The following is a 14,004-nucleotide window of genomic DNA, read 5'->3' on the forward strand; positions in this document are numbered from 1 at the left end:
TACAAATTCTCAAAAGCTTCACACTATCTTGATCAAGATAGTGTGAAGCAAAATCAATTCGTCGTACCCAACAAAGCTTCACCTACAAAAATCAATTCATGGTACCTAACAAAAGCTTCAACTCCAAAGCTTCACCTACAAAGCTTCAACTTCAAAGCTTCACCTATAAAAGCTTCACCCACAATAGCTTCACCTACAAAAGCTTCACTGATGCGAAAATTTACTTAACACACAAACTAAACCCTCTTGTATCAATTGTAGTAAAGAATGTGAGTAGGGATCATTATGGACTGAGGATTAGGGGGGTTGCTAATAACCTTTAAACTGACTTAAAAACATATAAACAAAGTTCAAAACACTAACCTAGACTCAAAGAATTCAAAACAAACTCAAAGAACTCAAAACAAGCTAAAAACACTCAAATCTGCCTAAAAACACAAACTGGGCAGATTTGGACTCTAAACACACTTTTGGACGAATTTTGGTTTCAACTTAGTTCGAAATACTTAAAAGCACAAACTAAATCAATTTCTAACTAATATGACTCAACAAGGTAAAGGGGGTTTTGGTTTTGATGAATTTGAAAACAAAACAAGTAAATTAAATAACTAATGAAATCTGCACGAATTTGAGTAAATTGAATGGATGGAAGGCTAGCTAGGAGGTTCTTCTCCACACATGACACACTTGCAAACAAAACGATTTCCAGTTGCTTTTCAATAAACTACGAATTCTCAACGCCCCAGATTAAACGTGAATTGCACTAATTAACCCTCAGATTTTCCTAATTTCATTGAATTGGATGATTGCATACAACAACCCAAAGCATTCCCCACAGGTTCCCTACATGAATTGCATAATAGAGATACAAGCAAGAATCATTAAGTTCTATGAAAATCATAAGCATTGATGAAACACTGGTAACTATGAATTGCATGAAACTTATGCCAAGAATTTACTTAACACGGTTGTGATGAACAACCTTCACTACTTGTGAGTATAAGTTCATAACGATTAGGTGAAACTCCCTTATATCCTAGCATTAGATTTATGCATGAAAATTAAGTGTGCACTCTCAACCAACACACATAAATCAGTTTTAATTCAAATGGATAAGTAGATTGAATTCACAACTGAAAGTAATCAAATCATATTGCAAGCATGAACATGGTTTCGAATTCCCCCCTAGCTAAGGGGGGTTTAGTTCCTCATACTCACAAAGCAAAGATAAACAAATTTAGACATTGAAAACAAAAGAATGAAAACACCTAAAAACACTCCAACAATCCAACTTGAATGGCAAGCACGTCCAAGGGTCCTCCTTCTTCTCTTTGTTACGGCACAAGGTGTGGTTTGATGGATGCGTATGGATATATGGAAGGGAATGGCTGAATGTGTCTTTGGATGGATCTCCTCCCCTTGTTATGGTGAAGGGTGGATGTATTTATAGGCTAGGGAGAGGACCACCATCTAATTAAGGTGGTAGTGGTGTATGTTGTGGTAATGAGTGGATGTAATGGGTGTAGTGGGTGAGTGTTTGGTAATGAGTGGATGTAATGGGTGTAGTGGGTGAGTGTTGTGGTAATAAGTGGATGTAATGGGTGTAGTGGATGGATGTTTGTAGTTGTAGGTCAACACACTTGCACACACACATGCTGATTTCTAGCCTTCAAATCTTCAAAAACGTCCATCCTCATGTCTCCATGCTTGCACTATCCAATCTTGGCCCAAAAATGCTCCAAAATGCTCCAAATAGCACTTTGTTGCTAACTTTTTTTTTTTGAACCTACAAACACACGAAAATAGCTTAAAGTACTAAAATAACTAGAATTAAACTAAGTAAATGCCAAGAAACAAGCTAACTAAGTTGCATAAATATGCTCCTATCAAATTCCCCCACACATAGCTTTTGCTAGTCCTCGAGCAAAACAAATGAAACAAAACAAAACAAAACAAACAAAACACAACCTAACCTTTGATAGACGCATATTTATGCGACTTAGTTAACTAGTTTTCTTGCATTTACGTTATTAGTTCTTAGTTATTTTAGTACTTTAAGCCATTTTCGTGTGTTTGTAGGTCCAAAGGGCTAAGGTAGCAAGAAAGTGCATTTTGGTGCATTTTGGAGCAGTTTTGAGCTTGGAATGGATTACATATGATATGAGCAAGATGGATGGACAAATTTGAAGACAAAAAAGGCTAGGAACATGCTAAAAATCTGGTGAAACAAATACAAGTTGCAAGAAGGGATAAATTTCTAGAAGGATTGGCCAAAACTTCACTCAAAACCATGCATACCCCATAAAATTCATCAATGCCGTGGCCTTCCCTTTGTTTTACTTCCACCAGATTTTTTAGTGATGATGCAATGCCTATCTCACTATGACATTTGAGTGGATGATGTAATGCTTAACTCACCATGACATTTGAGTGGATGATGCAATGCTTAACTCACCATGACATGTGAGTGGATGACTCAAAACCTACCCTCACCAACAATTCTCCACCTTGCCATGCCTTACCTACTTCATTCCACCAGATTTTTGCATTAAACATGTCCATCCTCTTCCTATAAATACCATGGCAGCAACCTCATTCAAATGATCCAGAAATTAACCATTCTCCAAGCCTTTCCTTGCCTCTCCTACATATCTAAACCCCTTCCCATCCATTCCTCCAAATAACCAACCCTTCAACATCATTCCAACCTTGTTGTTGCGGCAAGGAGAAGGAGAAAAGTCCTTGGACGCGCTTGCTATCCAACATGGATCGTTGGAACGTTTAGGTGCTTTCTTCCCTTTGTTTTTCAATGTTTAAATTTGTTTATCTTTGTTTTGTAATAATGAGGAACTAAACCCCCCCTTGGCTAGGGGGGGATTCGAAATACATGTTTATGCTTGCGTTATGATTTGATTACTTCTAATTGCGTTTCATAAGTTGTGAATTCAATTTACTTATCTATGTGAATTACATTGATTTGTGTGTGTTGGTTGAGAGTGCACGCTTAATTATCATGCATAAATTGAATGCTAGGATATAAGGAAATTTCACCTAATCGTTATGGAATTATATTCACAAGTAGTAAAGGTTGATGATCTCAATCGCGTTAAGTAAATTCTTGGCATAAGTTTCATGCAATCATAGTAACAAGTGCTTCGTTAATGCTTATGGTTTTCATAGAATTTAATGATTCTTGCTTGTATCTCTATTATGCAATCATGTAGGGGACTTGTGGGGAATGTTTTGGGTTGTCGTATGCAATCATCCAATTCAATAACGTTAGGAAAATCTGAAGGTTAATTTAAGCGGACCTAATTAACTTGGGGCGTTGAGAATTCATGGTTTATTGAAATGCAATTGGAAATCGTTTTGTATGCAAGTATAACATGTGTGGAGATGAAACCCTTAGCTAGCCTTCCATTATCCATTCAACCCAAAATTGTTTAAAATCTATTTAAGTTTTTAGTTTATTCGTTTTTACTTTCAACTTCACCAAACTCAAATCCCCCTTTTACTTTCTTGTTTTAAAATCTTTTGTTTACATTTTTAACTTTGTTTCTTTTTGTTTTTGAGTCAGTTTAGAGGTTTTAGCAAGCCCTCCTAATCCCCGGTTTAGAACGATCCCTACTTACATACTTTGCTACAATTGTCAAAAGAGGGTTTAATTTGTGTGTCAAGTAATTTTACGCATCAACCTTCCAACATTTTCCTTAGGCATTTCCAATGCACATGACATGTTAAAAATCATCATTCCCATAGATTTTGGTTATCTTCACACTTGAGCACAAACTTAATCACAGTCACTACTTACTAGTTCACAATTAACCAATTAAAACAATGTTTTGAATGTAGTAACATGCCTTAGAAAATTTGCTCAATTCCTTGCAAGATACTCTCTATTTTCACACACATTTTCTAACTACACACCTTACACTAGAGACTGGGACTCACATATGTTATAACAAAGGAAGCAATTTTCTGGAGTTATTAAGCATGTTTAGATATGATATCATGAATGGTATGCTACTACTTAGATGCGAGAACTAGTGACACCATATGCTCATACCAATTTCGAACTCCACAAATTGAAATGCACAACACTCAAGATTGAAGTCAAGAGTTGTATCAGGGCTTGGGGGTAATGGCTAACAAAGAAAAGATAGGAATAACAAATGTTCTTAAAGCGATAGCAAGCAAAGCAATGAAATAGACACTTGGAATTCACTTTAGAATGCAGAATTAACTTTTACATACAAAGGGAAGATTCATGCAACACTTAGGGCCAATTTAATGTTTTGGACCCTTTTTTAACAAACAACATTTTAGAGCTCTTTTTCATACTTTTTTTTTCTTTACCCGTGCCTTATTAAGGACTCTGGTACACACACACATAAGAATCACTTCCCCCACACTTCCTTTCTGTAAATCAAGATCAAAAAGGAGTTCATTTTAGGTCATGCTTTACTATGCTTCAAGAAAAAGGGTATGGATGATCCTAAAACTAGGCTAGGTAAGGATAGTGTGGGTTAACAAAGAACATAGGCTTAACAAGGCTCAACGGGGTTAAACTTAAACACATAATGAAATAGGGGCACGGCAATTTGGCTTTGGTGGTCACTACACAACTTCATCTTGAATATGTGTTATGCAAATCAATAGCATGCTTTGAATGAAATAGGCATGAGTTCTAGCATTTGGAACTAAATGAGGAAACGCCTTCTAAGTAGCAACCAAGCAAAGAATAATGAGATCATGCAACGACTTTAGAAAACAATGATGCACATATTATTAACTCTCCAAATAAACGTTTAGGATCAAGTCTCACAAGGTTGTAGCGTTCATTTGAGTTCCTTCAAGCATGTTACAAAAACTGATTTTTTTTTCTTTATGATTGCATGTGAATTCATAAATTATAACCACAACCAAGCATACACCAAAGAGTAAATCAAATTTTTATCGATGTTTATAACTCTCTTTAACAGTCATGTTATTAAAAACCAAATCCTCATCATTGTGTTAGAAGGTACCCTAAGACACAAATAAACACACAAAAACAACTCTGATAGGAGCATATTTATGCAACTTAATTGGCTTGTTCTCGTGCATTTATGTTATGTTTCGTTAGCTATTTTAGTGTTTAAAGTTACTTTTGTGTATTTTCATATTCTAAAGGCAAAGTATGCATTTCGGAGCCTTTTGGAGCAAAATGGAGCTTGGAATGATTATCACATGCTTGGAGCAAAAGGAATGGATGAATTGAAGACTTGAAGAAATTAGGATTCCTAATTGAAGAATGATTCCTAATTGAAGAAGGATTCCTAATCGAAGAAGGATTCCTAATCGAAGAAGGATTCCTAATCAACGAGGGATTCCTAATTGAAGATGGATTCCTAATCACATGAGGATTCCTAGAAGAACAAGGATTCCTACTCCAACAAAGATTCCTACTTGAAGTAGGAAAGTTAAGCCAAGGTTTCCTATTTTGGTTTGACCTTTCCTAATTCTAAAAGTCCTTATGTTCCAGCCACTTTGAAGACTTCATATGCATTCTAGGACACAAAACAAAGGCCCTAGAAATCTTTTGGACAAGTGCTGCACCCCCCTTACCCTTTCCTTTTCCTTGCCGTGCAAGGGAGAGGGCTCTTTCCTGATTTTAGACATTAAAACACATACCTTTTGTGTTTTTATCTCCTTGCCGCATATCCCTTGCAATTTCCTTTAATTTCTGATTTGATTTCCTATTTCTAGAAGCTTTTGACTTAAATTTCTGTTTACCTAATTAGCCTAGGGTTTTTAATTTCCTAATCCCTTTAAATAAACATGTGTGTGCAGCCACAAACATTCCCATTCATCCAGAAAATAACCATTCACGCCAGAAACTGAACACCACCTTCAACAGCCCCATTCCTTCACCATTCACCATATTTTCTGATCCAAAACCACCCTAGCCGCACCACCCATCAACCCTAAACACTTCCATACATCCTCCATCCATTCTACATCATCCAAGAACCCAAGAACCTGCCCATAGTCCCTGTGCCGCAGCAAAGGAGAGGAAGAAGAAGTACTTGGAGATTCTAGTCGTTCAACATCGAATCGTTGGAATATTTAGGTGTTCTCTTTCTTATATTTATAATGTATAAATCTGTTTTCCTTTGTTTTGTGAACATGAGGAACTAAGCCTTTTTGGCTAGGGGGTTATTCAATACCATGATTATGCTTGCAAGATGAATTTATTTCATGAATTGTGAATGCAATTTGCTTAACCGTTTGATTGATGACTTATTTTTGTGTGTTAATTAAGATGGCCAACTTAGTTTTCATGCAGGAATTTGAAGCTAAAACATAAGGAAGTTTCACCTAATAGTTACAACTTTATGTTTGCAAGTAGTGGAGGTCGCTTATAAACGATCGTGTTAAGTGAATTCTTGGCAAACGTTTCATGCTTTTCATAGTAACAATTGCCTCGTCAATGCTTATAGTTTTCATGACGCTTAATGATCTTTGATTGTATCTTTATTGTGCTTTTCACGTAAGGAACTTTTAGAGAATGTTTTGAGTTGTTGCATGTGCATTCCCATCCAATTCACTAACTTTAGGAAAACTTGAAGGTTAAAAAAGTGCTATCACAGTTAACCTAGGGCGTTGAGATTCATAATTCATCGAAAGAAACAATTGGAAATCAAAGTTGAATGCAAGTGTATCATGTGTGGAGAAGAACCCTCTAGTTGATCTATCACCCATCAATTTACTTAACTTTGTCTTAAAATCTGTTTACTTTGTTCTTGCTTTGTTTTAATTATTTTCGTCCAAAATCAACCCCACCTTATTTCTTTAAGTCATATTACTTAGAACTTGTCTTAGAATATGTTTTTAGGTGTTTTAGGTCATTAGGAAACCAAAATTCGTCCAAATTGTGTTAGAGTCCCAAAACTGCCCAGAAAGTGGTTTTTAGGCAGTTTTGAGTGTTTGTTTGCTGTTTTGAGTCTTTTGGTTTGTTTTAGTGTTTTAGATATTAGTTTTGCATTCTTTGAGTCTAGTTTAGTATTTTAAACTTTGTTTTACAGATTTGAGTCAGTTTAGAGTGTTTTAGCAATCCCTCCTAATCCCCGGTTTAAGAACGATCTCTACTTATCCATACTACAATTGTCAACAAGAGGGTTAATTTGTGTGTTTAGTTATTCTACGCATCAAACTCTTTTTGGGTTTTTCAAAACAATTTTTCAAATTTTTATGAGATTTTCGGATTTTTATGTCAAAACACACTACAACACTCCAAAATAGCTTAAAAACAGCAAGGAACAACACTAGAAGTAATGGGTGATAAACTCCTACGAATTTCATGCAAAACAACTTGGTTACCCCCCCCCCCCCACACACACTTAAATCAAACATTGTCCTCAATGTTTCAAGCATAAACTCACACAAAAACAAGCAAACAAACAACTGACAAATAAACATGACAAGTATGGTAAAGTAAAAACCAGACAGAGTAGAGTTTAAGAACGCAAATCTGGTTTTGGAGATAGATGATCTTGGCGACTTTCCACAGCTTTGATCTCGAACTGGTTTGGAATTCTAAGCGAGTAATATCAGAGTTCCTTGGTTTCAAATCAGACTCCTTCTGCTGGGTTGATTTGATTGTGCAGTTTGCATTCTTTTCTGCTTGTTTCTTCTATACGGCAGGCAGGCACGAGGTAGAGGTGATGGTCAGTTTCTTTCTTCAATCTTTCCAAGTGCCCACCATTTGCTTTCTTTCTCCTTGTCCCTAGCTGAGGATGAATTAGCACATTGTCTCCACATGCTTCGAGGTATCATTTTCAATTCCCTTATCTGTTCCCCAAGCAGATATGGTAGACGAAGAGGAATCATAAAATGTTAAAGATGAGTACTCGAGAGCAAGGCTAGGTAAGCAATCAGGAAGGGGTTCCAGGCAGTCAGTTCCAGATCGGAAGATTGATACCATGTGCTGGATGATTGCTCTCTTTCTCCTTATCCCGCAGATGAAAACAACGACAAGGAGAAAGACAGGGAGAAAGCATGATATAAGATACTCTTGCTTTCAACCTTCATGATATGAAATGCTTTTGCTTTGGATGAGTTGTTTGCAGAGGTACCCCAAGGAATGAGGAACACTGAATGACTCGAGAGGCTTTGTTGGGAAGGCATTCTCGGAGATGAAGAAAGGTTATGTATGTCTACCTTGCAATGGAAGGTGAAGGTTGACATTTATAGAAATTAATAAACGGTATTATTCTTTCACTTTTGTCGGCAACCGTTGGATAATTTAACAGTAAACTTCACGTGCCTTCTACTTCACAAGAAATCTTCGACAGATTGCCCGTAATTTCCGCAAGGCTGAGTGTGCATGTGACAGGAGCTAACACGTCTGGAAAAGCAAGTGCCTCTTCGATTACTGGAATCGGCGCTTCAACAAACTGCCCGTGATTTCCGCAAAGCTGAGTGTGCATGTGATAGGCGCTGACACGTCTATAAAAGCAAGTGCCTCTTCGATATCTGGAATCGGCGCTTCGACAAACTACCCGTGATTTCCGCAAAGCTGAGTGTGCATATGATAGATGCTGACACGTCTGGAAAAGCAGATGCCTCTCCGATTTCTGAGCTTGCCTCTTCGAGTTCTGAGCTTGCCTCTTCGAGTTCTGAGCTCGCCTCTTCGAGTTCTAAGCTCCGTCGAGTGCAGAGGTTGCATGTGACAAGTGCAGACAAATCTGGAAAAGAAGATTGGCCCGTGGTTTCTGAGCAAGCCCAGCTTTTGAGAAAGCTAGCGCCTCTTCGATTTTTGAATTGGCCTCTTCGATATTTGAGCTCGCCTCTTCGATCTCTGAAATCCCGTCGAGTGTTGGTTTTTATAGAGGCGCGCGGTACGTTTCAAAGCACACTTGAATTTCTGCCTATAGAAACTCCCTTTTTGCACTTCTACGATCTTGACTTGTCCGACCTTTTCTTTCTTCAACACCTTTGAAAATGTTTGGCCCCTCCGACCGTTGTTTTGACTTGAACCTTGGTGAAGAGGCAGCCATGCCTTCTCCAGACAACATACGGCGCCCATCATTCATATCCCCTACTGGTCCTCTTATTGTTAGAGATTCGGTGATGAAGAATGATATGACCGCTGCGGTGGTGGCCCGGAACCTTGTCACTCCCAAAGATAACAGACTGCTTTCCAAACGGTCTGATGAGTTGGCTGTTAAGGATTCTCTGGCTCTCAGTGTGCAGTGTGCAGGTTCTGTGTCTAATATGCCCCAGCTCTTATTTGCTCGAACCCGTCAAGTTGAATCGTTGGCGGCTGAAGTGATAAGTCTCAAACAGGAGATTAGAGGGCTCAAGCATGAGAATAAACAGTTGCACAAGCTCGCACATAACTATGCTACAAACATGAAGAGGAAGATTGACCAGATGCAAAAATCTGATGGTCAGATTTTACTTGATCATCAGAGGTTTGTGGGTTTGTTCCAACAACATTTGCCTTCGTCTTCTGGGGCTGTACCGCGTAATGAAGCTCCAAATGATCAACCTCCGATGCCTCCTCCTTCTGGGGCTCCGCCGACTGCTGAGGCTCCGCCGACTACTGAGACTTCTCCTAAGCAGCCTTTGTGAAGGCTTCCTCTTGTATTTTCTGCTTAATGTTCCTTTTTTTTCATGAAAATGAATGTAAAAATACCTTGCATATCTATCAATGTTTCAAAAATAAACCCACACCAAAAACAATTAAACAAGCAACAAATAAAAATGACAATCATGGCAAAATAAAATGCAGAAAAGGGAAGGTTTTTAGAAACGCAAAATTGATTGTGAAGCGATTCAAAAATCTTCCTCATTTGAATACATGGGTTACCTCCCAAGAAGCGCTTGCTTTAACGTCTTCCAGCCGGACGAAACTTCCTTCTAAACTTGGATAGGGCCCATAGCATGGAATTGATCCTTGAATGGAAGGTGATACTTGACGTGATCCGGCAATGGTTTAAATTCTAGTGTAGGTGCCTGAATCATCAAAATCAGCAAGTTAGTATATAATAAAATCGAAGTTGGAGAAGATGGCTTACTTGCTTGCTCCAACACAAACTCAATTACGAACACCACATCTTTGAAGGTTGCAGGGATATGGGACTTAGCCAGATTTGGTGTTTTGAGAGTTGTGACTTTTCCCGTGTCATAAAATCCAACTTCTTTGGGAATTTTCGTCTCAAGTGTATCTTCTTTGATGAATTCTGGACATTCCCCATCCACTTCTTGCTCTTGATTCTTTGGAAAGGTTTCAAAGATGCCTTTCCCACCCTCTTCTTCCTTGGATTGCATGATCCTGCAAGGAATAAGGACAAATTGAATTTAGGCTTACCTTGGTTGTAGTGGACGGCATAGAGGGCATATGGGGTTGCGGCAAGGGTGGTTCTTCCCTTGCCGTGGCCTTGTTATTCTCCTCTTCTTCAAGCAGCAGCTGTTCATTCATGTTTTGACTTGGTTTGGATGTCTTGGGTTCCCCTCCAACCTCCATAGCACTTCCCAAAGTGATAGCATCATGGATTTCAAAATTTTCCTTCAAATTTTCAATAGTTGAGTTGGAGAGTTCACTTTGCTCTTGAATTTGTGCCATGAACTCCATAATCTGCCCAATTTGCTTCTCCAATTCACCCGTCTTCTTGGCTTGATTTTGCATCTCTTTGTTTCGATTTTCTACTTCCTGGTTCAAAGAGGTGAGTAACTTATTAAACATATCATTATCCAAAGACGTACCTGAATTGAATTGGGCAGATTGTTGTGGTGGTTGTGATGGTTCATATGGCCAACAAAAGCTTCACCCACCACAAAAGCTTCACCTACAAAAGCTTCACCCACCACAAAAGCTTCACCTACAAAAGCTTCACCAACAAAAACGTCACCCACAAAAGTTTCTCCCACCACAAAGCTTCACCCACAAAAGCTTCCCCACCACAAAAGCTTCACCCACCACAAAAGCTTCACCTACAAAAGCTTCAGCTACAAAGCTTCACCTACAAAGGCTTCACACTATCTTGATCAAGATAGTGTGAAGCAAAATCAATGGTACCCAACAAATCTTCAACCTCAAAGCTTCACGTACAAAGCTTCACCTATAAAGCTTAAATATATATATATATATATATATATATATATATATATATATTTGGAAATTCAAAAAATTTTAAAATTCAGAAATTCGAAAATTCGAAAATTCAAAATAAAAACAAAAAAAACAAATTGCCTAGGCCTCATCTTCTTTGGACCTAACAACTTTCATAACAAATATATATGAATGAGGAGTTTTGGGCTACCACTTAGAAAGGAAAATGGTGAAGTTTTGTTACTTTGGAAACTTGGCTACTAGCAAGACACCTCATTCGTCAACTCCCTCAACCGGAGACTTGGGCGACTCCTACCATATGCTACTACACCTTGATACTAGGAAGTCTCACGACCACTTAGTGACTTGGATTTTTTCAAGTCTCCAACCGAGAAGTTTTCCTCACTCGAGAAATTAAAGGAGCACTACCTCAACCTACATGCTTCACTCACAAAGCTTCAACATACAAGATTCAACAAAAGGAAAAATTCAAAGAACTTAGTGAAAAAGGCCTTGGTGTATTTAACACAATACGTTGAAATGAAGCAAAGCTTGTTTATTGATATCTACGATAAGTTACAAATATGTACATATACATGAATCAAAATAAACAAACAAGAGGGAGCCTTCACAAAGGTTGCTCAGGAGAAGTCTCAGCAGTCGGCAGAGCCCTAGAAAGTGGAGGCACCAGAGGGTGATTATTCGGAGCCTCAGTACTAGGCAGAACCTCAGAAGGAGGAGGCACCAAAGGTTGATCATTTGGAGCTTCATTATGCGATACAGCCCCAGAAGACGAAGACAATAAATGCCTTTGGAACAAACCCACAAACCTTTGATGATCAAGTAAAATTTGACCATCAGATTCCTGCAGCTGGTCGAGCTTCCTTTTCATGTTTGTAGCATAGTCATGTGCGAGCCTGTGCAACTGTTTATTCTCATGCTTGAGCCCTCTGATCTCCTGTTTGAGACTTATCACTTCAGCCGCCAATGATTCAATTTGGCTGGTTCGAGCAAATAGGCGTTGGGCCATATTAGACACATAACCTGCACACTGAACAATGAGAGCTAGATAATCCTTAACAGCCAACTCATCAGACCGTTTGGAAAGCAGTCTGTTATCTTTGGGAGTGAGAAGGGTAAAGGAATAGCACTACTACATGTTGTTAGGGAGACTCATATATATGTCGACCTCCATCCTCCACAACCAGACAGTCCTGCAAATAAAAAAAATGCTTAACTTTTCTTCACATCTGAGAGGGCACTCTCAGTAGAGTCTCTCGAAATACTCAGCTTATTTTCATCCCGATAATACCTTTGCAAACAAGCCACACCATAGCAAGAGTATCTTATATCATCAGGGTTAAAAGCAAGAGTATCCCATATCATGCTTTTTCCCTTTTTTTTTCCTTTGGCCTTGTTCTTACCTGTAAGACAAAGAGAAAGAGAGCAATCAGTCAGCACTTGGAATCAAGCTTCTAGTCAAGAACTGACTGCCTGGAACCCCTTGCCTGATTACTTACCTGACATTGCTCTCGAGTACTCATTTTCAACATCTTATGCTTCCAAAGAAGATACCACATCTGTCTGAGGAACAGATAGGGCAAGTGAGAAGGATACAAGGAAGCATGTGGAGACAAGCGTAACAGAACACGTGCCGATACATCCACTACTTTGTCAACAGCAAAAGTATCTCATATCATCAGGGTTGAATGTACTCTAGATTTGATGAACTTGTTTTGACCCTCAAATTCTTGAGTCGGCCTTATACTCTGGAGGAAACCAAAAAACCCTCCAGCCCAGTTCAAGAATAAGCCTGTGGAAAGTTACTTCTTCAAAAGCAAAAGTATCTCATATCATCTCTTCTCCATTTGTTTCTTCTTATCCTTGTTGCTGTTTACGACACAAGAAGAATGGGAACAATCAACCGGAAGCCGAAGTCAAACCTCCAATCCAAGTTGCTTGCTTGGAAGTTTGATTGCTTACCTTGTCTGTTACCTCCTTCGGCAAATCTCCTAGCTTGGTGACTTGGGGGACTCCTACTATAGGGTTTGTATTGCACTTGACCAAGCCCGAAACTACAAGTAAGCTTCAAGTGAAATTGATACATTACCTTGTACATCTTCATCGATTAAAGATATCATCCCTGGATAGAGGAAAAGTACTTCCAGAGAAGATGTCACATCTACATATGAGACATATAAGGCAAGTGAAAATGATACCACACTTCGGTACTTAGAAGTTTCATGATTACTCAATAGCTTGGATCTTGCAAGTCCCCAACCGAGGAGTTTCCCTCACTCGGGAACTTAGGGGAGCACTGTTTGTACCATATTTGACCAATCCCAAAACTATCAAGTACTGGTCAACGTTATATCGTCAAGGACCTAGAAGAGTTTCCCTCCAACCAGGAGGCTAATCACAGCGCGACAAGTGTCGACATCAGAAGTCAATCATAGCGCGACACGTGTCAACATCGGAAGCCAATCACAACACGACACGTGTCAATGTCAGAACAAAACTAGAAACTCTCTTCTATAAAAGGAGATCATTCTCCCATAATATTTCTAAATGTCATTTGTACTAAATCATTCACTAGTACTCACTAAAAGAGAGCTTGAACTTATGTACTTGTGTAAACCCTTCACAATTAATGAGAACTCCTCTACTCTGTGGACGTAGCCAATATGGGTGAACCACGTACATCTTGTGTTTACTTCCCTGTCTCTATCCATTTACATACTTATCCACACTAATGATCGGAGCAATCTAGCGAAGGTCACAAACTTAACATTTTCTGTTGTACCAAAGTCCTCGCTGATTTTATGCATCAACATTGATTTTGTGCATCAACACATATTATAATAAAAACACTGCTGTTGCCCCGAGGATGAACTCCAGTCACATTG

At 38.7% G+C, this 14,004-nt stretch overlaps 1 protein-coding gene across 2 annotated transcripts in view; it reads left to right on the forward strand.

Annotated features, from left to right (window-relative positions):
* The first annotated feature begins 1,981 nt into the window (after positions 1-1,981).
* The window catches only part of LOC126592041 (uncharacterized), a 79,916-nt gene continuing 67,893 nt past the window's right edge, over positions 1,982-14,004 (forward strand). Inside the window, exons 1-2 of one of the 2 annotated variants that reach the window (XR_007612577.1) lie at positions 1,982-2,785; positions 5,173-6,303. The gene's annotated coding sequence lies outside the window, so the exon portion shown is untranslated. Of the gene's footprint in view, positions 2,786-5,172; positions 6,304-14,004 lie in introns of those variants that run through there. The other variant, XM_050257804.1, reaches the window with a different exon arrangement.

This window comes from Malus sylvestris, chromosome 12 (assembly GCF_916048215.2).
Source record: "Malus sylvestris chromosome 12, drMalSylv7.2, whole genome shotgun sequence".
Lineage (NCBI taxonomy): Eukaryota > Viridiplantae > Streptophyta > Magnoliopsida > Rosales > Rosaceae > Malus > Malus sylvestris.